The sequence below is a fragment of the Phyllobates terribilis genome, unplaced genomic scaffold (genome assembly GCF_046119375.1).
Source record: "Phyllobates terribilis strain yellow unplaced genomic scaffold, ASM4611937v1 Scaffold_3__8_contigs__length_932513732, whole genome shotgun sequence".
Taxonomy (NCBI): Eukaryota; Metazoa; Chordata; class Amphibia; order Anura; family Dendrobatidae; genus Phyllobates; species Phyllobates terribilis.
Genome location: NW_027362763.1, coordinates 779668808 through 779693370, shown reverse-complemented (window position 1 = coordinate 779693370; position 24563 = coordinate 779668808). Strand labels below are relative to the sequence as shown.

The 24563-nt window shown below is 45.8% G+C and overlaps 1 long non-coding RNA gene across 1 annotated transcript in view; it reads left to right on the top strand.

The window, feature by feature from the left end:
- The first annotated feature begins 2984 nt into the window (after window positions 1-2984).
- Window positions 2985-24563, top strand: part of LOC141258333 (uncharacterized) — a 133899-nt gene continuing 112320 nt past the window's right edge. The window contains exon 1 of the long non-coding RNA XR_012318288.1: window positions 2985-3134. This is a non-coding gene — a long non-coding RNA (uncharacterized lncRNA). The remainder of the gene's footprint in view (window positions 3135-24563) is intronic.

The following is a 24563-nucleotide window of genomic DNA, read 5'->3' as shown; positions in this document are numbered from 1 at the left end:
TACCTACCATATTTTTCGGACCATAAGACGCACTTTTTTCCTCCAAAATTTTGGAGGAAAATGGGGGTGCGTCTTATAGTCCGAATGTTGGGGGGGGTGTATATGTATGTGGGGTGTGGGGGGAGCGGTATCGGTGGAGGAGCGGGGCACAGGAGGCAGCAGCCACCTGCTGCTGCCTACACTGTCCCCGCTGCTAAAGAAAATGAATATTCACTGCTCCCCACACCCATGAGGCGTGGGGAACACTGAATATGCATTCTCCTTAATAGCGGTATACAGTGTAGCCACGCTGCGGCTGCTGCTGCCGGCTATCTCCTGTGCCCGCTGTTAAAGCGCATGAATATTCAACCTCTCTCCACGCCCATGGGCGTGGGGAGGGGGTGAATATTCATGCCCTTTACTGAGCGGGCACAGGAGATAGCCGGCAGCAGCAGCCGCAGCGCGGCTCCGCTGTGTGCCGGCTATGAAGGAGAGTGAAGTCACTGCTCCCAGTGCACACAGTCCCGGCGTGGGGAGCAGTGACATCCGGCAGCTGATCTGTCCTTGTGAGCCGCGCATGGCAATGACGTCATGCACGACTCACATGGAGAGATCAGTGCAGGCAGACCAGACGCAGCGCTGGAGGAGAGAGAAGAGAGGTGAGCAAGAGTGTTTATTTTTTTTAATGTGCAGCCTGATGGGGATTAGGGGTGCCATGCATACCAGGACAGGGATGAGGGGTGACATGCATACTAGGACAGGGATGAGAGGTGCCTGCATACCAGGACAGGGATGAGGGGTTCCATGCATACCAGGACAGGGATTAGGGGTGCCATGCATACCAGGACAGGGATGAGGGGTGCCAAGCATACCAGGACAGGGATGAGGGGTGCCAAGCATACCAGGACAGGGATGAGGGGTGCCAAGCATACCAGGACAGGGATGAGGGGTGCCATGCATACCAGGACAGAGATGAAGGGTGCCATGCATACCAGGACAGAGATGAGGGGTGCCATGCATACCAGGACAGGGATGAGAGGTGCCATGCATACCAGGATAGGGATTAGGGGTGCCATGCATACCAGGAGTGGGGATGAGGGGTGCCATGCATACCAGGATAAGGATGAGGGAGCCATGCATATCAGGAAAGGTATGAGGGGTGCCATGCATACCAGGATAAGGATGAGGGGTGCCATGCATACCAGGATGGAGGGATGCCGGGCATACCAGGATGGGGATGGGGACCACATATAAAAGGAAGGGGGGCGGCATATATACCAGGATGGGGGATATTGTCAGAATTGGGGGACATTACCCCTATACCAGTGTCAGCAGAAGACCCCCTCCCCCTTAAAAGTGCATCATGACCACATTTTTTGCTTAAATTTATTTATTTTTTTTTTCCTCCTCTAAAATCTAGGTGCATATTATGGTCCGGTGCGTCTTATAGTCCGAAAAATACGGTATACAGTTTTGGTTATGGGGCTTTAATGTTATGGCTGGTAGTGGTAGATGTATGTGTGGCGCCCCTGCGGGTTCAGTCGCCACAGAGATGTGGTATCTCACTCTCAGGTAAGGATGGAGTACTGTCCCGGACACAAACACCTACATCCAACACTACACTACTCCAGACCAGCAGGAGGGGCAAGATGCGCTGCTCCTCTGCTGAGCCCTGTCCCTGGCTGGAGTGGGGGGAACCAAGAGAAGGGGAACCATGTAGTGGGTGTGGGTGGAGGAAGAAGTTCAGGGGAGCTCAGTAAGAAGCGATAGAAAAGAAAAGGTGGAACATTCTAGAGTGGAGTCTGAGTCTGAGGAGATTGAGTCAGAGGAAGTGTTGGGAGCAGGAGCTCTGCTCAGGGAAGCGCGGGCCTGAGTGAGGAGGCCCAGGAGAAGGAGAGGAGGAAGGAACGGGAGCGGAGGGAAGGCTCCCGGAGTGAAGAGGGGATCCCGGGGGTGCGGGCAGTGCTGGAGGCCACCCGTACGCCTGAGTCTACCAGGCGGTGGAGGGATCGAGTCGAGGAGGGGACCGGCCCCTAACTAGTGGGAATTGCGGAGTCCAGCTAGAGACCGGAGGCTTCTGTACTTTCGGGGTGCAGTTGCCACATCCGTACTCAAGTCGCCATGGAGGTAGCCACAAAGGATCCAGGGAACTCCAGGTTGCCCAGAAAGATCCGAGGATACTGGCTTGGAACACTGTTTGTGAGGCGCAGGGCAAGAAGGGTGAGAGCCAGTGTAGGAAGACGGCTGAGAAGGGCATATAGAACGGGGTCCTGTCAGGCACTCTTGAAATACCTGAGGGATTGCTGAACCCCTGCCCGGTGAACGCAGCACGACGTGGGAAGTTATGATCTGCAGTTGTAACCAGGAGCAAAGTGAGAACTGTGAGTAAATCCGGAAGACTGCACTCCACTGTCTCTGTGAATTATTACTGCTTCGCCATGACCCCCTGCACTACACTGCACCACAACCGCTACCTCAACATCTATAACATCTCAGCACAGCCCTGGGGCTTGGCTCTACCTGTAGAGAGGTGAACCAACTCTGCTGCATTAACATCAGCTCCGGAGGATCTGCACCGCAGCGGCGGCTCATGTGGACGCGTGCCACAGGTGGAGTCGCGAACGCTTTAGAAACTATAAAACCCCTGTAAATCACTCCTTTTATTGACTGCTCTGGGTCACGGACCGGGTCACCGACACTGTGACATCTGCCCTAGCAACGACCGGCCCGGCACCGAGTGCCCCACGGCCCAGGGGGCGCGTCATATTTACTGGTGATTTTTTATATTATAAGGAATGCTTATTTTTTTATATTTGTATGTTATTTATATTGACATGGTAAAATGAACTGGACAAAAAAACTTGATTTTCTGATGCCCTATAATTGTCTTTACGTTACTTAATTGTAATTGTAGTACCACAAATAATCAGCAGGTTGCGCTCTTAATCTGAGCACTTACTATCATTGTACACTATAGCTAACAGGGTGTTCCCCTCGATAGGATGTGCTTATCTCCAGCCACAAGTGTTTTTGTTCAAGGGTGAAACAAAAATCTGTGCAAGATCAGTGAAGAAATGTAGACAATAAGGACAAAGGTGGCAGCACAGGAGTGTGTAATAGCTGGGACGGGAAGGAAAGAATAATTCAGGTGTAAGGTATATTTGACAAGCGGCTGTGTAATAACTGGATGGGTGATCATTGCTGGAGTTTGTGACTCGCTATGAATACCTTATAGAGTCAAGTTCATTCAGTAACTTCTTTACTGCTATATTTATGCATGTCCTTGTATAATGTATTCTGGATCACTTCTCCAGGGATCCTGGTTAGAAAATTAGATTTATCTGATTTTTCTTAAGCTGTGGGACGTATGAAGGTTATTGTGATTGTACGCATCTTTATTTTACAGATCGCAGTAAATGGTGCTAAGTGTTCATGCTACTGTTTAGATCTATAGGCATATATTATTTGTATTATTAATTTTTAATTGTCTAATTTATCTATAAAAATGATGGTTGGCCAGAATAAAAGTCATCTCTCATATGCATAGAAATCATAAGGCCCCATAACAAAACTCAGAATTTCCGCTACTTAGTATTTAGGACCAAAATTCTGTAATCATTTCATATCTGTACATAGCTAAGAGCATATGGATATGCACATACAACTAAAGTTTAAATGGAGCCGTTTATAGTATATACACACCTATTTCTGGGCAACCTGTGGTTCCCTGGTTCATCGCTTCTCTGTTTTCCAGAATATGCAGCCACCACTAGAGGGAGCTCCTACAGATACTGAATACTGCTCAAGAAAAATTAAAGGTGTTGTCCACTTTTAGAAAAGTGAACCCCAGAAGCTGCAAAATACCTAAAATAACAATCAGAGCAGGTGCTCACCCTTCCTGGGACCAGCTGTACCATCTTTCTTGGCACAGCAGCTTGGTCGGTGATGGTGTTGTCAATGTGACATCATTGTTTCAGCCAGAGCTGCAACTGGAGCCCGGTAGGGCGAGTTCCCGTCTGTTGTTTTAGGTATTTTGCAGCATTTGGGGTCCACTTTTCTAAAAGTGAACAACCCTTTTAGCATTTAAATTGCTCATTGGATTTTGATGAACAAAAGATTCAAGTTGAAAATCTTTACTTATATGAATTGTATAAATCATTGAAAACAAAATCAGTCAGTGGAAACCAAAATTCATCAACTAATTAAGAGCTCGATTCCAGATCACCCTAAAAATCAATATTTCATCATGTCAACATGTGACTCTATACATAAGTCTATATACGCACCCAGCAACGATGAGGCATTCTCCTGATGAGACAGAAGATGGTGTCCTGTTAGATCTCCTCTCATGCCTGGATTCAGATCTTAGAAATGTCTTCATCATCCAGGACCTGCCTAAACAGTCTGGCTGTGTGAAGCCACGCATTGTCCTGCATCGGGAACAACCCACGGCCCACGGCAAAATGGTTCTCACGCTGGCATTAAACATTGGTTTTAGACATACAGCAGTTGTGATGAGTAATCAAACAAGTGTTCATTAAAAATGGCATTAGGAGGCTGATAAAGCAAATTGAGAGGTAAATTGTGCTGTCAGGTTCCCTTTAAAGAGTTTGTCCGGGACTTAGGATGGGTCATCAATGTCTGATCGGCCTGGGTCCAACACCCGGCACCTGTGCTGACCAGCTGTTCCCAGTGTCGGCTGTGGCCGGAAATACTGAATTATTGTTGTTGTGAATCTACATTTCTTAACATTTTAATTGTGTTTGATGATGATGATGATGATGATGAAGTCAGGGTATCAAAATGTTGGACATCAGCGTTTGTTGCGCTTATATTGATCATAACTAGTGTTGAACGAGCATGCTCGACACTGCTCGGTACTCGCCCGAGCATCTCACTACTCGGGATGTTCGACGAGCACAGAGTATTTCCGGGTTACTCGGGCGGTAGCTCGGGTCTCCGCCCTGCACGTTTGGCGCTCTTTACAGAGCCAATGAACATGCAGGGATTGCCAGCCAGTCACTGTAATGCCGCAGCCATGTTGTTTGTGGGCATTACAGTGATTGGCTGGCCGCACAGCGTCACCTCGAGTATTTAAAACCGGGCGCCGCCATCTTGGACACAGTCGCTCCGGATCAGCCAGTGTAGGGTCAGTGCTGCTGAGCTAGGGAGAGATTTATACTCCGAAATAGTTAGTGTAGGGTCTCTAAAGCCTGCCAAATCAAACAAACAGTCCTTCTCAGGACTAATATCCATCCCAGATATCAGGCAGGAATGGCAGGCTGTATAGGAGACGCAGTGGTTATACCAACAAACGCTGCATTACAGTCCTGTGTGCTCCTGCTAGTCAAACTGCTAGACTTATTCCCGGGTCTCAGGGGCCAGGAAAAATCCTTTTTTTTTCATCTAAATCCTGTATTTTTTTTCCTCAGTCAGACTGTACAAATACGCGTCTTATTAACCTTTTGGTTCTCCCCCCCCAAAAAAAAATTGAGTGTGTCTGTGACTGTTCAGACACCAATATATCTGTTTAAAAGAGTCTGGTGTAGGCCAGATAACTAGAACTGTGGTTTTGCAGTTCCACGGGTCAAATCTCTGTATTATCCTGCTTTTGGCATTTTTTCCATAAAAAAAAACAGTAATAGTGTCTCCCTGACTGTTCAGACACAAATATATCTGTTTAAAAGAGTCTGGTGTAGGCCAGATAACTAGAACTGTGGTTTTGCAGTTCCACGGTTCAAATCTCTGTATTATCCTGCTTTTGCCATTTTTTTCTGTAAAAAAAACAGTAATAGTGTCTCCCTGACTGTTCAGACACAAATATATCTGTTTAAAAGAGTCTGGTGTAGGCCAGATAACTAGAACTGTGATTTTGCAGTTCCACGGGTCAAATCTCTGTATTATCCTGCTTTTGGCATTTTTTCCTTAAAAAAACAGTAATAGTGTCTCCCTGACTGTTCAGACACAAATATATCTGTTTAAAAGAGTCTGATGAAGGCCAGATAACTAGAACTGTTGTTTTGCAGTTCCACGGGTCAAATCTCTGTATTATCCTGCTTTTGCCATTTTTTCCTTTAAAAAAAACAGTAATAGTGTCTCCCTGACTGATCAGACACAAATATATCTGTTTAAAAGAGTCTGGTGTAGGCCGCATAACTATAACTGTGGTTTTGCAGTTCCACGGTTCAAATCTCTGTATTATCCACCTTTTTGACTTTTTTACATAAAAAATAAAAAAATTGAGTGTCTCGCTCAGTGTTCAGACACAAATATATCTGTTTAAAAGATTCTGGTGTAGGCCAGAGAAATAGAACTGTGGTTTTCCTCTTCCACGGTTATAATCTCCTTTTTATTACCCTTTTTCCATTGATAGTGCGAGTGTAAGCTATTTTACTTCATTTACAATGGGCAAGGCGCATGGCAAGGGACATGGAACTGGATGTTCTGGTCATGGTGCGTGTAGAGGACGGGGCCGTGGCCAAGGTGAAAATGTGTCACAACCAACAGCCACATCTTCTCGCTCTTGACCGAATTACTAGGGAAGCACACTACAACACAAGTATTGCGAACTGATAAGTGTGAACAAGTTATTAATTGGATAGCAGATAATACTTCCAGTTACCTAGGCACCACCACCTCCGGTCTGTCTTCCACATGGTCATGTTTTATTAGCCATGAGTCTCGACCGCATACTCCTCCTCACCCTGATGCTCCTTCCTCCCACCATGCCGAGTGTCGTCAGACAGCAACTGATCCCACACTTGGACACTCTGAAGAGCTGTTCACTGGTCCATTTCCATATTTGTGCCCCTCGCCTGCTCCGCTTGAAGTGGTGGAAGAGGAGATCCCATGTTGCGATGCCCAAATATTTGAACAGCCACGGCCAGAGGAAGTCGATGCTGGCAATTTTTCACAACAGGTGGACGATGACGAGACACAATTGCCAGGAAGTGAGGAGGAGGATCGTGGTGCGCAAGTGGAAGAGGAGGAGGTGGTGGATGATCTAGTAACTGACCCAACGTGGCAGGAGGACACGCAGAGCGAGGCCAGCAGCACACAGGGAGAGGGAGGCAGAGTACCCCAACAGGCAGGAAGAAGCAGTGTGGTGGCCGCACCCAGAAGGCGGGCAACAGTTCCCCGTAACACCAACACGAGGGACGTTGCCAGTACAACCGGTAGGTCTTCCAGAGTCTGGAATTTTTTTAAAGACTCTACTGATAACCCCAAAAAGGCCATTTGAACCACCTGCCATGCCAGCATCAGCAGGGGTGACAAAACTACCAGCCTGACCACCACCAGCATGATCAGGCACATGGCAGCAAAGCACCCGACTTTGTGGGGCGAACCACAGGGTCAACGACCAGTGTCAGTAAGTGTCACCACTGCTTCTTCCGCTGTTGTGCGTGTAATAGAACCCCCTGTTGTGCGTGCAAGGCAATCCCCTGTCCATACTGCATGCAAAGATGCCCCCTCCTCTCAGTCTTCACTTGTTATGGCAGTTTCTCAAGAAACAGCATCAACGTCCACGTCCCACCGCAGCGTTCAATTGTCCATATCCCAGAGCTTTGAACGAAAGCGCAAATTCTCAGCCAACGCCCCACAGGCCACAGTCCTAAATTCGCACATTTCACGACTGCTTGCGTTGGAAATGCTGCCTTTTAGGCTGGTGGAGACGGAATCCTTCCGCAACCTTATGGTGGTGGCCGTCCCACGGTACTTGGTCCCCAGCCGACACTATTTTGCCCGGTGTGCCATCCCCGCACTACAGAAGCACGTGTCCCAAAACATCTGCCGTGCCCTCAACAACGCAGTTACTGGGAGAGTCCACCTGACAACGGACACGTGGACAAGTGCTTGTGGCCAGGGACAGTACATCTCCCTGACGGCACACTGGGTAAACATAGTGGAAGCCGGGACCCAGTCGGACCTTGGGACGGAACACATCCTCCCCACACTGAGGATTGCGGACCCTATGTCAATCAGAGTTGCCCCCACAGTGTACAGCTCCTGCGCATCCTCCTCCTCCTCATGTTCAGCCTCCATCTCAGATATCACCACATCAGTTACAAGCTGGAAGCACTGCAGTACTGCCTCAGCCAAGCGGCAACAGGCTGTGCTGAAACTCATAAGCTTAGGTGATAAACCTCACAATGCTTGTGAGTTGTGGACAGCTGTGGAAGAGCAGGCAGATCTGTGGCTGAGACCGCTGAACCTGCATCTAGGCATGGTCGTGTGTGACAATGGCCATAACCTGGTGGTGGCTCTGAGGCGAGGCGAGATCACACACGTACCATGCCTGGCTCATGTGCTTAACCTCGTGGTTCAGTGGTTTCTTAAATCGTACTCAAAGGGTGGTTGTAAATGGTTTCACATCCAGCTGGATGAATGTCTCAAGTGGGGTACCGCAGGGCTCCGTCCTGGGACCTGTATTGTTCAACATCTTTATCAATGATTTAGATGAAGGAATTGAGGGTAAACTGATTAAATTTGCTGATGACACAAAGCTAGGAGGGATAGCTAATACTAGAGAAGAGAGAGAGAGGATTCAAAAAGACCTAAATAAACTGGAGCAGTGGGCAGCAACCAACAGAATGGTTTTTAACAGGGAAAAATGCAAAGTACTACATCTGGGCAATAAAAATGAAAAAAGCATATACAGAATGGGAGGAATAGAGCTAAGCAACAGTACATGTGAAAAAGACTTAGGTATACTAATAGATCATAGACTGAACATGAGTCAACAGTGTGATGCAGCAGCAAAAAAGGCAAATACAATTCTGGGATGTATTAACAGAAGCATACAGTCTAGATCGCGTGAAGTCATTATCGGTCTTTACTCCTCTTTGGTCAGACCTCATCTGGAATACTGTGTACAGTTTTGGGCACCACATTTTAAAAAAGACATAGACAAACTGGAGCAAGTTCAGAGAAGAGCGGCCAGAATGGTGACTGGTCTGCAAACCATGTCCTATGAGGAACGGTTGCAGGATTTGGGAATGTTTAGCTTGCAAAAAAGAAGACTGAGAGGAGACTTAATAGCTGTCTACAAATATGTCAAGGGCTGTCACATTGTAGAAGGATCATCTTTATTCTCATTTGCACAAGGAAAGACTAGAAGCAATGGGATGAAACTAAATGGGAGGAGACACAGATTAGATATTAGAAAAAACTTTTTGACAGTTAGGGTGATTAATGAGTGGAACAGGCTGCCACGAGAGGTGGTGAGTTCCCCTTCAATGGACGTCTTCAAACAGAGGCTGGACAGACATCTGTCTGAGATGATTTAGTGAATCCTGCTTTGAGCAGGGGGTTGGACCAGATGACCCAGGAGGTCCCTTCCAACTCTACCATTCTATGATTCTATGATTCTATGATACCCTGAGTTGCCAGATCTGCTCGTCAAAGTACGCCGCCTGTCAGCTCATTTTCGGAAGTTGGCTACAGCTTCCGCCGCCCTTGCTGCGTTGCAGCAGCGTTTGCAGCTTCCAGCACACCGAATGGTGTGTGATGTCCCCACACGTTGGAACTCTACCCTCCACATGTTGCAAAGGATTTGTGAGCAGAAGAGAGCAGTTGTGGAGTACCAGCTGCAACAAGGCCGTCGATATTCAGGTCAGACTCCACACATAAGACCTCAGGAGTGGACCTGGATGTCTGACATATGTACCATCCTGACAAACTTTGAGGAGTCCACCAACATGGTGAGTGGCGATGACGCCATCATTACCGTCAGCATCCCACTTGTCTGTCTTTTGCAACGCTCTCTGCAGAGAATTAAAGAGGAGGCATTGCAGCCAGAGTATGATGAAATGGATCAAGAAGCCGTAATGGGTGATTACACACAGCCCAGCCTCATCTCATCCCAACGTGCATTGGGGGACAATGAGGGAGAGGAGGAGCTGGTATCATGCGCTGTAGACGGTAGTACCTGTACAACTGTCATACCGTCGGTTCTGCATGGGTGGCCTGAGGACAGGGGGGAGGAGGAGGAGGAGAGCATCATCAGTCGTCATCTTGGTGAGGACACGGAAGTTTTGCCCGTTACCAGTCTGGCACGCATGGCTGACTTTATGTTACGCTGCGTTAACCGTGACCCTCGCGTTGTCAAAATGTTGGGTGACAGTCATTACTGGTTGGTGACACTTTTAGACCCCCGCTACAAGGAGAACTTTCACTCTCTTATTCCTGAGGTGGAGAGGTCTACAAAAATGTGGCAGTACCAGAAGGCCCTTGCTGCAGAACTGTTAAAAAAATTCCCACCTGAACACGCTAGCGGCAGAGGTCACAGTTTGTTGACCAACCAAAGCGTACAGGCGAGAGAGACGCAACTCCAATCCAGCAGAGGCAGGGGAACACTGTCAACATTCTGGGAGAGTTTTCTGAGACCCGCCCAGCTTACAGGCCCTGAGGTGTGGGGTACTCTCACAAGGAGTGGAAAGTTTCAAAAGATGGTGAGGGACACCTTGCCGACCGTACCAGCGTCCTTCGTGATTCCTCTGTGACTTTTAATTATTGGGTATCCAAGCTGGGCACTTGGAATGAACTCGCTCTTTATGCCTTGGAGGTCCTGGCCTGCCCTGCCACTAGCGTGTTATTGGAGCATGTTTTTAGTGCCACTGGGGGAATTATAACTGATAAGCGCACTCGCCTGTCAACTGACAGTGCTGACAAGCTGACCCTTATCAAAATGAACAAGGGCTGGATTGGGCCAGACTTCTCATCACCACCAAATGACAGCAGAGTAACATAAAGTCAAATCCACTGTGTTATTTCGGGAGGTGAATTCCCATGCACCGCTTCACACCCACACATGGGTATACGCTTCCTTATTTTGGCTGTTTTTTGGTCTTCTCCTTATCCTCAGCCTCCACCACCACTATACCACCAGGGTGACCGTGGTCCGTGTTGCCAGCATTGCAAGTTCCTCCGTCCTAATGTTTGGCAGCTTTTGCTTGGAAGGCATAGGCAAAGACTTTGGGAGACCCACTCCCCAATAATGGGAATAATGTTTTTAATATGCTGTACTGCATGGTTCTTGTAAGGGGAATTAAAACAGTCTTGTTAAGCTACTGTGACCTCCACCACTCTTCCAAGGGGCATTAAAACAGTCTCGTTAAGCTACTGTGACCTCCACGTTTCTTCCAAGTGGCATTAAAACCGTCTTGTTAAACCACTCTGAACTCCTCGTCTCTTCCAAGGGGCATTAAGACCGTCTTGTTAAGCTACTGTGACCTCCACCACTCTTCCAAGGGGCATTAAAACCGTCTTGTTAAACCACTCTGACCTCCACGTCTCTTCCAAGGGGCATTAAAACTGTCTTGTTAAGCTACTGTGACCTCCACCACTCTTCCAAGGGGCATTAAAACCGTCTTGTTAAGCTACTGTGATCTCCACGTCTCTTCCAAGGGGCATTGAAACTGTCTTTTTAAGCTACTGTGACCTCCACCACTCTTCCAAGGGGCATTAAAACCATTTTGTTAAGCTACTGTGACCTCCACCACTCTTCCAAGGGACATTAAAACCGTCTTGTTAAGCTACTGGGTCCTCCACGTCTCTTCCAAGGGGCATTAAAACCGTCTTGTTAAGCTACTGTGACCTCCACCACTCCCCAAGGGGCATTAAAACCGTCTTGTTAAGCTACTGTGACCTCCACCACTCTTCCAAGGGGCATTAAAACTGTCTTGTTAAGCTACTGTGACCTCCACGTCTCTTCCAAGGGGCATTAAAACCGTCTTGTTAAACCACTCTGACCTCCTCGTCTCTTCCAAGGGGCATTAAAAGCATCTTGCTAAACCACTCTGAACTCCACAGCTCTTCCAAGGGGCATTGAAATGTTGTTTTTAATTAACTCTAACCTCCACGACTCTTCCAACGGGCATTGCATTTCCTCCTAATTTTAGTCAGCTTTTGCTTTTCAATGCATAGGCGAACACTAAGGGAGACCCACTCCCCAATAATGGGTAGAAAGTTTTTAGTATGCTGTAATCCACGTCTGTTTCAAGGGGCATTGCAGTTCCTCATAATTTTTGGAAAGACTTCCATTCACTGCTTAGGCCAACAGTGTACAGGAGACCCAGTTGCTATAAATGGAAAAAACGGTTTAGTTAAGGCCCTCTGACCTTCATGTCACTTCCAAGGGGCATTGGAGTGCCTCTAAATTTTTGGTAGGCCTTGCACTCACTGCATGCCCTATAACTGTGTAGCCGAACCGCTCCTTTTGGTATAGAAACATATCCTACAAGACATGTGTGGTTGACTGGCCTGATATTGATGTGAATGGTCCCTATTCCTCCTGCACTTTCTCCTTTGCCACCACCTCATTCATCATTCATCACCCGAAGCTTTGTTTTAACAGGAGTCATAGAACTGGGATAGTAGCAGGAAAACATCCAGCAATCCTCGGAGGAGGTAGGATATGTGGCAAAACGCTGACCACCTCAGGCCAAGCCGCTACTACATACATGCGCTTGCATTCCAAGGAACAGAAAGCTAAGGGGATGGATGGCCTCATGATCATGAATAATTTACTTGTTGTGTAGGAGGCTGACCACTGCAGCTGTCTACCTTCTGAACTTTGTGTTGAAGCCTGATTGACCCAGGACCCACAATCCTCTATGTCTGGAGGACGTGTTGCATCCCAGTTTCCAACTGTGTCCCGGCTTCCACAATATTAACCCAGTGTGAAGGTGTGAGTCAGATGGACAATCCCTGGCCACATTCACTTGTCCACGTGTTTGTGGGTATGCTGTCCTTCAAATAGGGGCGGCTGTGGACCGTTTATGGACACCCAGCCGCCCGGGGGCGGCTGGGGACTGAGTATGGATACCAGGCCGCCGACGCAGCCATGACATTGTGGCCAGATTCCGCCTCCACATGCCTAAAAGGCCCAATTTCAAGTGCAAGCAAGCAAGCAGTATGGTATTGCAGCCTGGGGGTGGGTGGGTGGCAGGCTGCATACTTGCACTTGCATTGCAAGGAATGGGGGAGGTACAATTGAACAGTGCCCTGGGACAAGGACTTGCACGGGGATAGTTGCAAGTCTGCATCTTCTGATGCGGCAAGGATCACTTCTGATGGGCACACTTTTAGGCAGTGACCTGGGTGTCAGAGATGGTTCCAGGGGTCTTCCCCATGCTGTTTCCATGTCTTTTCAGCACTGTATGCATGTGTCACACAGCACATGGCCAGATAAGGTTGTAAAATGTTAAAATGACATTTCCCGGTGAATGCATTTGTCACGGTTGAAAGCAATACAAAAGTGCAAAAACGAATAAAAAATGCTACTTGTGAACATAGCCCAAGGTGTGGAGGAGTATTTTTGTTTTTGGTTATTTATTTTACCTTATACACAAGTCTTTACCCTGGAAAGGATGTTCCTTAACATATTTCACAGGAAATAAGTTTCAGTTTCGTTTTTGAACGTTTTATTGTGAGCCCATAAAAGTGGCTTAATACATCTGACCACGTTGTTGACAGCAGTGACCTGGGGGTCAGAAATGCTTCCTCAGGCGATCCCCATGCTGTCCCCATGTCATTTGAGCACTGTCATTATCGTTTTGGGCACTTTTTAGGCTTTCTACAGACTGCCGGGGGTTCCGCCGCAAAAATGCTCGGGTCTCCCATAGACTAACATTGGGCTCGTTGCTTGGGTCGAGCACCTGAGTATCACGGTGAGCTTGGCCCGAGCTTCGAGCTCCCGAGCATTTTAGTGCTCGCTCAACACTAATCGTAACTCAAAAACAATGTTGAACCTGATTTTTCTACCTTTTCAGTTGAAAGCTACCAAAAAACTAGAATGAAGATACTACACTAATTTCTAAGACAGTCCTAAACATAGAATCCACAAAGAGAGTGGAAAGTGGACAAAGACAACGTGTTTCTCAAGACTGTAAAGCCTGAGTGACTCTGTGACCAAATAGTAGCCCCATAGCCCCATAGCTGCCCATAATGGCTTGATGTAATTAGCTACTTCCTAATGGAAGGCTGACATTGAAAGAAAGCGCAATACACAGTGATTATTCAGCTAACTTTAGCATTATTGGGTGTACATGGAGTTTAACACAAAAGTATGATAATGTAACATGCATGTTAAATAGTCTGACCATTTTTTTATATTGCTGATTGTGATGTTTAAAATATGAAATGACTAATTTGTATTATTTTCTGTTAAACTCGTTCCCTCCATAACTTTTGTACAGTAAAATTGCAAAAGCAATCTTCGCTCCTACATATGCTCCTGTGTAGAAGCTCATTCCTGCGGCATTCTGCTGCTGACTGGTGGGAAACCCAGCTGCTGCCTCTGACTCAAATGATCCATGACTCTAAGTAACTGAAATGGAAAAAGATACAATTATCTTTGGCCAAGGAACATTTTGCAAATGCAAAGCAGATTTGGCCATTTAAAAAAATTAAAGGGGTCTGTTGGGATTTTTTTTAAATGCCCAAACAGTAGGGAATGATCTACATGCTGAACTCTGGCTTGTGGGCCAAATCTGGCCCTCAGGGTGGATTTATTTGGCCCCCCCATTATTCTGTATGGAGGACTTTGTGGGACCGATTATTCTGTATGGAGGTCTATGTTGGGCCCATTATTCTGTATGGAGAACTATGTGGGGCCTATTATCCTGTATGGAGGACTATGTGGTGCCCATTTTTCTGTATGGAGGACTATGTGGGGCCCATTAGACTGGTTGGCCTGCGACTTTGTCCAAGTTTTTCATTTTGGCCCTCTGTGTGTTTGAATTTGACATCCATGAACACCAAATAAATAAGTATAACTTACCTTTTAAACCCTTATGCGCCACTACAGACATTTCTGTGGTCCCAGCTTGTACTGGAAGCTGAGTGTTAACTTTATACAGTGCATTTTGACACACACTAACTCCTGATCACGTGCCTCCGGCCACCAGAGAGAAACTGTGCAATCTCGGTCTGGTGGAATGCATTGTGACACGCATTGACTTCCGGTCACGTGTGTCTGGGCACCTCTGTAACACAGCAACTTCTGGGTGCATTCTTCCTGGCGCACGGAACACAAAATGAGGCATGGTTTAATATTGGTGAGATGCACGCTGAGGTCGCCCCGGCATTTATAAGAAGGGACTTCAGTAAAAAGGCTTTCCCTCATCAAATCTTTGGGAATGTGGGGAATTTTCGTCAGACCATCTTTGAAGCGCCCTATTATGTGGCTTGGTGCTCTTGAAAGTCTGTCTGGACAAATCTATTGAGCTAGATAAGTAGCCTTTGATATATGTAATCTATTGAAATCTATGCCTAATGAACTACTCGTGATGAACCCTGTAAAAGGAGAAACGCGTCGAGTTGATTTCTGGGTTGATTAGGCTATATTTAATGAGTTTATGCTTGGGCTGATTTGATAATATTTGATGGAATTATGATATTTAATTTTTATTGTGTATATAATACATCATTTTGACCTTATCTATTCATAATACATCATCTTGATCATATTTAATGTTATGAAATCTATACATATATACAATATATCATACTATGTCTCTGTACTCCCTTTGAGACTATACTGAGACCCTTAGCATAGACCAACTTAACTCCCCTTTTTGCTGCTATGATATTATATCTACTGCTATACTGAATTGATCAGAGATGTTGGTATATTTTTCCTATCATATGCTACTGATTTTTATATTGCTACCTCATATTTTTGCACATTGCACTTTTTTGAACCCTATTTGTTGTATTTTGTGTGTCACTATAGGGTGATATAGGGTGAGGAGGGCAAGTCGTCGGTGAGCGGGGGCCCCATTGCGCAGGATATAGGGTGCCAACCTCCGCAGCAAGGTAGGGTCAGCAAGTTCCACAATAGGGAGAGGCACTTCCCCTTCATTTTAATTCTTTTTTTGTGTACTGATAATGTGGTTTGTTGTTTTGTAATACTATTTTAGAATATATACATTAAAAGTTAATTTTTAAACTGAAGGTACAAATTTCTGTGAGCTATTCCAATATGTGGCGCTCTAGAGTTCAAGTCCTCTTTCTCTCTGAAGAGACAATTTGCATATTATATTTCCCAGAAGAGCATTGCACAGCGAATAAGCCTCCTTGCCTTGACATGCCAGAGCCGGTATGTTGCTCTCCACAAGGAGAAACGTTGCCCCTTAAACCCTAGTCCAGAGCCTCTCACCTGGCAAAATCAGTTCTCATACTTTGCACTGACGAGGGGCAATACCCCGAAACACAGTGTCTGTCAATTGACATTCTGATTTGGCTATTATCCTAAGTCATATTGCAAGACTTGTTAAAAGGCTGATTGTGACTTGTAGGATTGCTGCTTCCAATAGGTTTCACTATAGAGTTCAAGTGCTCTTTCTCTCTGAAGAAGCAATTTGCATATTCAAGAAAAGAAAAACTCCTCCAAAAACTCCCCAAAAAGGAAAGTTTTCTGAAACGGTTTCTGCTTGAAAAGCTCAGTTTTTAATTGCTTTAAAACACTCTCTGTGTTCATAGCTGTACTTCCCTGAAAACTAAAAAAAAAGCATCAGCATCAATCCTTATAGGTCTATAAACATAGGCCCTGATTCATCCTTTGGGATTTTTTTCATTTTCATTTCATTTTTTCATATTGTCCCGCTTGTCATCAAGGCTTGATGAATTGGTGTAAATTCAAAGGTGCTTACTTTTTGGCTATTTAGAGCAAAAAGTTGCACTATCCTTTTAATAAGCATTAAACTGTCTCACGTTAGTCTTCAACTATGCAAAAAAAAAAAAAAAAAAGTATAACAGACGTATGTTGTTATTTCTGTGAGGCTTAAATAGAGTAAAAATTATATACATGGAACTTGCTACCTTGAAATTTAAAGACCGGCTAATTTTTTGCTGTTACAAATCAGGACTTCTCTAAATAATGTCTGGGTTTCTTGTTTTTATGCAATGCTGAGTAAATGACTGATATTTCCACGTTGTGTTAGGCCTCCTTCACACGTGTCCAGTCTGTGTGTCATCCGTTTTTTTCCGACAGCACAGATGACAACGGCCACTAAAAGTCTATGGGTCCGTGTAAAACATGTACAGCACACGGATGGCATCAGTGTGCTGTCCGTGTTTAACATTGCAAAGTATAGAAGAAGTTTTGTAATTTCTTCCTTTCTCCATACGTGAAAAACACTGATGATACACTGATGGTAAAACCGGACACACGGACCAAACACTGATAGAAAACACTTCTGAAGGAGGCCTAATTGTGAATGCATGTGATGAAGGAGAAGACAAAAATGAAAATAAATATTTGTTTGTCTGTGGAGCCCTAAACTATGAGCTCACGTGTATTTGCATTAGATTAGATGTGTATTTTTGACGCGTTTTTATATGCAATTTTATGTGTTTTTTTTTCTCATTTATTTGATTGGGTGAAAAATGTTGCAAAAACACTGAAAGAATTGACATGTTTAATGGTTCAACTCTGCAAGGAAAAATAGGCAGCAAGTACATGACATTTCAGAAATCTCATTCAGTTTGCGGGTACTGTAAAATGCTGCGTCTTTTCCACAGTGAAAATTTTTGCAAAAAACATGGCAAAAATGCAAAGTGTGAACAAGTCCTTGCTTTGGAGGTGTTTGCCTGGAGAATTTTCTGGAGAAAATAGTGGATTGCTCTGACTCATGTTATGTCACCCCTATTGTATTTACTCTGTATAGCATATCGTAGTCAACTTTACTTTTCACTACAGTTGAAAAAAATATTTGCCTGGTGGATATTAAAGCCATTAACTTTTGCCATCCATTAGGTTAATGGGTGCCATAGGGCAAGAGCATAATGTAGCTGGATATCAGTTCACTGTATTTGATCCAAAACTAAATCAATATTATACAACATTTCTTTAAAGTCCATGTATACAAGATCTCACCGATCGTAGCCTCACCATTAGTCCACGGCTCCACTATCAGTATTTTGTCAGTATTCGGTCAGTATTTTTTCTCAGGAGTGGGTGATAAATGCAGAATTGGTGACTTGCTTCTATTATACCTTTTCTCTGATTGTTCCTCACCTGGTTTTGGCTCCCACTCCTGAGAGAAGATACTGATCAAATACTAACAGTGGGGCTGTGGCCTATGTAGTGCTCCTGGAGAAGTATGTCCCAAATCTGGGACCTTTTTATTGTGCGGCAAGTTCTGCAAAAATATATAAATGTAATACCCCAGAGTTGGGTATTAAAATAGTGTTTTATTATGTTGTTTATAATTCTGAAGTTTTGCACTGTTTTGGTAAGGATTTGTATTATTATGTATGTTGCTATGATGCAGCAATGATCATACCATCTCAGGTAGTTAAATAGTCAAACTGCTCACTGAGCTGGAAGTTAGGAGACTAGTTTGATGAGTGGAGTTTGGAGTATCAAAACTGCTGCAATCGTAGAATACAGTAGAGTTGGAAATCAGTTAGAGCCAGAATTGTAAGCGAATTATTCCCCCGTTCCAGTGGGCTGTATGGTGATGGACTAAGCTGAAGAAAACAAGTAAGATAGCCTAAGGACTAACATCCGTGGGGTTGAAGGAATGCCCTGGTCCTCCAGAGCACACATAGCCTAATGGAAACCTTATGCTGTAGACGCAGGAGGAGTACTATCTCGGAGGATAGTCCCCCACAATGTTGATGGCAATACAGGAGTCTTATAAAACAATGAAAGTAAGAGGGAGTAGGGATGTTGGGGTCCTCTGGGGAACGCCACCCCAGTGGGATAGAGAACACTCCATTGTGTTAGCTTGGACAGCAGAATAGGTGCTGACTGCACTTGCTGTCTATCACGCCTCATATGTGCCGTTTCCTGTATCTGCTGCCATGTGCCTGTTTTTTGGAACGTTGGTCGTCTGAAACATGTAATCCCATCTATGGCTGTGAAGTTCACATGGTTTACTGTTAAAACTGAGTGCTGACTCTCCTGTCTCCCTTCACCACACCAACACCATAGGGAACACCCAAACACCATAAAGGCGAGGGGACAGTACTACCTGCGTTATCCCCCGCACATCCACAGCCATATGCCTATTTCACTGCACTGGAGCACCAGGCACCGGGCACGGCCACCACCCCGCATGTGACAACAAGAAGGATCCGACCCAAGCCCGGGGTACTGTGCTTCGCGTCATATATACAGTATATTCTTTTGTAATACTTTACATATTTCATGATGGAAAATGTAGACCTGTGCAGTTCTTCAAAATAATTGAGAAATTGATTAGAAACTCAGTCGTGGCTGGAAAATATTTTCAGAAATTTTTCTACAATGTTGAGAAGTCTGCTGTGCTAAGTAACGTCAGAGAGATTTCACACTGAGCTGATTCCCAAGATATGTCTTGTGATTATGACTCGCCCCCTGGGCCGTGGGGCACTCGGATCCGGGCAATAGGGGAACGATGGGAGTAGTAGTGGCAACCCGGTTCCGTGGCTCAGGGTGGTCAGGCCAGTGGTAGTCCGTTATGTGCTATTGATAATGTCCGACTACGCCACCCGTGGATTTGCGGTCATTAGGTACCGCCGCTGCAAGGCAGACCACAGGGGCTGATGAGGTGTGCAGCTGGGATGGTGTGACTCCCCACGGGAAGAGTGCGGCCCCAGGGCAGTGTAGTGGATGGTGGGAGTGATGGTGGTGAGAGTCCCAGTACCGGTAGTGCTGGAGGCGCGAAGGAGCACACAGACAATAGGTTGCAGTCCAGGGTCTTTACTGAAACAGGTAAACTGACCCATAAACAGTCCCAGCTAGGAGGGGACCTGGATGTCTGAGAGCAACGGGGAAATTGGCCCTGGTCAGGGTGAGGGTGTAGGCCTACCGTGCTTTCTGCGCTCCTTCTGGCTATCTCCTCATTATAGGGTAACAGCCCACGTTTCCAAGCTTTCCGTGTATTCTCGCCTGTATGGCCTGCGACGTGGGTTCCTTTCTGCTCCCAGCCTTGTACGGCTTTACTGGTCCCTTCGGTTGTGGCAGGCTTCTTAGGCCAAGGAATATACAGTCCCTTGCGGACTGGTTCTCTGCTGGAGGATGTAGAATCCTCCCAGCCTCAGACACCAAAGTCTGGTAAAGTCAGTCTCTTATCTGCCAAGACAGGCTTGCTTCGCCTCTTGTTTCTGGCTTGTGGCTCTCCTCCTGCCACACTTCCTCTTAGATGCAGTGCAACTGTCTGTCCCTGCTCCGCTCTGGGACAAGTCTCAGTGCTGAGACAGGCCATCAAGTTCTCCCTAACCCTGCCCCCAGTATCAGCTTTTATAGGGGCAGCCTGCTCCCCCTACTGGCCTGAGACAGGAGGCATTGCATGCTAATGTTCCCCTGACTAGAGAACCTCCCCCTTGTTCTCAGACACAGCTTTAATACATTTTGTGGCATCCAGGCCAGGGTGACACAATTATCTGTGCAGATGTTTCTTGGAGATAGTTAATTGACATAAAATATACGTAGTGGTGGAGAAAGATGTGTGTGTTTATGTGGGGCTGTAATGTTGCATCAGAGAACACCACGAAACCACAGCAGAAATCATACAAAATCTCCATCCAGTTTTGGGGGATGTAAAGATGTGAGCATTAAATAAATAGGACAGAGCTTTGCTACATGATAGGTTTACTAAAACCATTCCATAACTTAAAGTTTTTTTTTGCCTTGGATGAATTGGATGATTATGCAAATCACACTCTGATCAGAGTGTCAGCACAGTGTGATTGCTTCTCTTGGATGAGGAGAAGATGGAGAAAAAAATGTCTCCATCTTCTCCATTGTGTCAGTCTGTGGAAATTGGACTGCACTCAGGATGCCATCCGAGTGCAGTCTGATGTTTTCCACGGTCTTATTGACTTGCATGGCCTAGTGCAATCCCTAATTGGATCAAACTTGGACATGCTGCAATTTGTTTCCCCGTGCTGGCACTGTCCATGGAAAACAATCGAACATGTGCACGGCCCCATACCTTAACATTGGTCCGAGTGCAATCCGATGTTTTGTCGGATTGCACTCAGACCAAAAATACGGCCATGTGCACGAGCCCTTGGGATAGATAATCAATATCAGATAAGTGGGGTGAAACAACCGACACTCTCACCGATCTACAATTATCAGCTCTGGTGGCAGCTGGAAATAAACAGTGCAGCAGTTCTGGGGGGTCCAGGAAAAAAAAGAAAGATAAGAGAATCACTGACCATAGGAGTAACCAGAGGAACGCAAAAAATAATATATATATATTTCTTTTTTTATTATTGAATTAAAACATGCAATGCATTTCCAAACCAATCATATTTCTTCATCAGGCATGTCAAACAATTGCACAGACCCAGTTTAAATATTCAAATTGCTAAGATTACATCACAATACAATACTGTTTAGAAGAACTACTGCTCAGCCCCTATTGAAGAGAATTGGAGCTGAGCTGCAATTCCTGTTACTCCTTCAGGAAATATAGGACTAAAAAACTCGATGTTATCATTCCTGTTTTGATAGGATGTGTCTTTAAATACTCAGATACTGATTAGACAGGGGCAGTGATCACTTTGACAAGGAGAGTAGTAGCAGCTAATTGTCAATTAATTAATGTATGTTTAGGAGGAATAGGAAAAGAACAGGAATGCAGAAATGTAAGGAAAGATGCTACAGCATCATTTTTCTATGAGGAATGCAAATATTTACTATTATATGTGTCTCCAATGAAACCTATTGGAAGATGCTAGTGGTACTTCACTTGGTAAGAAGGTCCAAAGTAACATCAATGTAACTTGATCATTTATTTTATAAAGCTGTAATAAGAAGCAGCAAATTCCCTGAAGAACTCTTGCAGGATGTGCCATTAGTGAGCAAAGGCTGCCATCTGCTGGCCAGGTGAGATCAAGCAGAACTAAATCGTGCTGGAAGATTTGAAGGCGGTGTAAATTCAGGTGCCGGACCTGATCAGATGACCCACAGGGAGGACTTCCTGGATATAAAAGCTCTGCGTGCCAAATTGCAGGCTGATGTGACTCCAGGCAGGAGAGCGGAGCAGACATGCTCCAGAGATGCCGCTGAGTCCAGTTTGAAGGTCCTCAGCAAGAAGCCTGCATCACCCAGGTGCCGGCCGCCGCCTGGAAAGGTCTGAATTCCTCGCAGTAGAACTCCAAATTCCACCTATGCCTGTCAGAGCCCAAATCCGCGCCCTGTGCTAATTGGGCCTCCAAGTCAAAAGCTGAGGCCTAGTCCTCTCTGCCCCAAGCCTAAGAAACTACCGCTGATGGTCAAGCTGAGAAGACTGCGACAGGAGAAGTACGCCTGCGACTGCGGAGGAACCGCATGAGTGAGCAGGGCCGTCACTTCCTACTGTCATCTGCGGTATTGGGGACAGTTGGGATTAGGACTATAGGTTGGAAGCGGGCCAATTGGTGCGTGGGAGGCTCAACGGGACTTGGTCAATTACATCAGAAAGAGACTTGCGGCCTAGCGGGAAAACCCGGTGACCCCCACTAGGGCCATATAGAGAGAAAGAGAACTTTTGTTGTGACTCCCATGACTGATGGCACCACATATGTGAAAAGAACATTACCGTTACTTAGTGAGAGACTCATTTTGTTATTTCAAGTTTATTGTTGATTTGCTTTGTTACTAACTGTTTAAAGTCATTGTTTTACATATAAAGTTATTTTGTCAATCCCTGACTGTCTCCGCCTCGTGGTCTCTGTGCGTTGCATTCCGGCACCTGTGTTACATAGCACCATTAATTTCCACAGCACGTTACAAACACGATCATTGCTGTCCCCATTGGGGCTCACAATCTAAATTCCCTACCAGTATCTCTTTGGAGTGTGGGAGGAAACCAGAGGAAACCCACCCAAACAAGGAAAGAACATACAAACTCCTTGTAGTTGTTGCCCTTGGTGTGATTTGTACCTAGTAACCCAGCGCTAAAAAGCAACAGTGGTGCTAACCACTGAACCACCATGCTGCCCATTTGATTTTGGACAGTCTTCATGTATCTCCCAGGTAGAAAAATTCTTCAAAGCTTTTCACAGGCCACTCAATTCTGAAAGAGTCATGCCTAATTATCACATCATGACGTTCATATCATGTTCCGTGCCTTCGGTCGGAGGTAGAGGACCTAAGTTAGGCCATGGCCCCACGATCAGTATTTGGTCAGTATTTTTTCTCAGGAGTGGGAGCCAAAATCAGGAGTGGGTGATAAATGCAGAATTGATGACTTGTTTCTATTATACCTTTTCTCTGATTGTTCCTCATCTGGTTTTGGCTCCCACTCCTGAGAAAAAATACTGACCGAACACTGACCAAATACTGATAGTGGGGCTGTGGCCTTAATTGGCAGGCAGCCAAGAGCCAGGGACAGCACATTGGCGCCCTAAGTAGCCTGTGTGCTGAAAGCAGAGGAGTATGCTCACTAGGGTGATTTCACACTGAGCTCTGCAGTGTCCGTTAGCTGTGTACATCCATCTGACCTGTATACATCGGTATACTTTTTTTTTACTGCTGTGTAGAATAGTGAAATTTGCTGCATCTGAGTAAAGTGACTAAAATATCTTGACAATAAATAATCCCCAGATCAATGTATATATTCACACTACGTGATAAGCCACACCTCATGCCATACCAGTTTCTAACCTTAACTGGTATTAATACATGGAAAAGATGACAATCCAACTCCGAAGGAAGGATGCAACACATCCCACTGTATAGGCATTTAGAGTTATAGGTTGCCGCCTATAGCGCCCCCTCCACATATATCTTGTATATTTGTGAGGGGTGTGGGGAGATTGTCTACTCCACTGTCAGCAAAACTACAGTGCGACAGTGTTCTCCAGACACAGGCAAGTTGGGGGACTTACAGTGAGGAAGAGATGTTTTGAGGAACCTTTCTAAGAGAGGTGGTGGGAACGGCCCTAGTGCTCGATAGGCCCAAGAGCTGCAGTCAGATGGACGGAGACAGCGAGGTCTGGGCACGAATAGGAAGAAGATAGTGGGAGAAGCTCCCTTACTTCTGTTACCAAGGAAAGATTGGTCTAAGTGCAGTTCCACGGCGAAACACATCGACCCGGGTGGTGCTGCATTAGTAATATGGAGATCCTCTGCCTGAACTGTGAATTGTAACGTTTCCCATAAGTATTGTGCCGTCGCCAGTAACCGCCAAGAATGTGCCTCTGTTTGGTGCAGAAGTGAATAAGTGTAATTCCTGCTATCCTTTGTATGCTGATTGTTTGACAAGTAAAATCGATTTGGTTTTTATCAAACTGTACGGTCTCCTCCTTCCGAAGACTGAAAGAGTCAACACCCGGGACAGCGAGTCAGAAGTGAGCATGGAGGCTCCCTCCACAGAATCACCACAGCACACACCAGGGATTCTCAGAGTCCCCATTGTCTGTAGCGGGCAAGGGTGAAGATCCAAACACTGAAACTGACATGCCACCGACTACCACCCTACTCCCCGCTACAGATTGAGAACTCATCCTTCCAGCTTTATCTGCTATATTATTACCTTATTCATATTATTGTCCTATTAAAGGGGTCCTCTAAAAAGTAATCCAAGATGGCTACTGTCACGTATTTCAGGTTGCAACAAGTCCTAGGCATATGACGCACCCCCAGGGCCGTGGGGTAC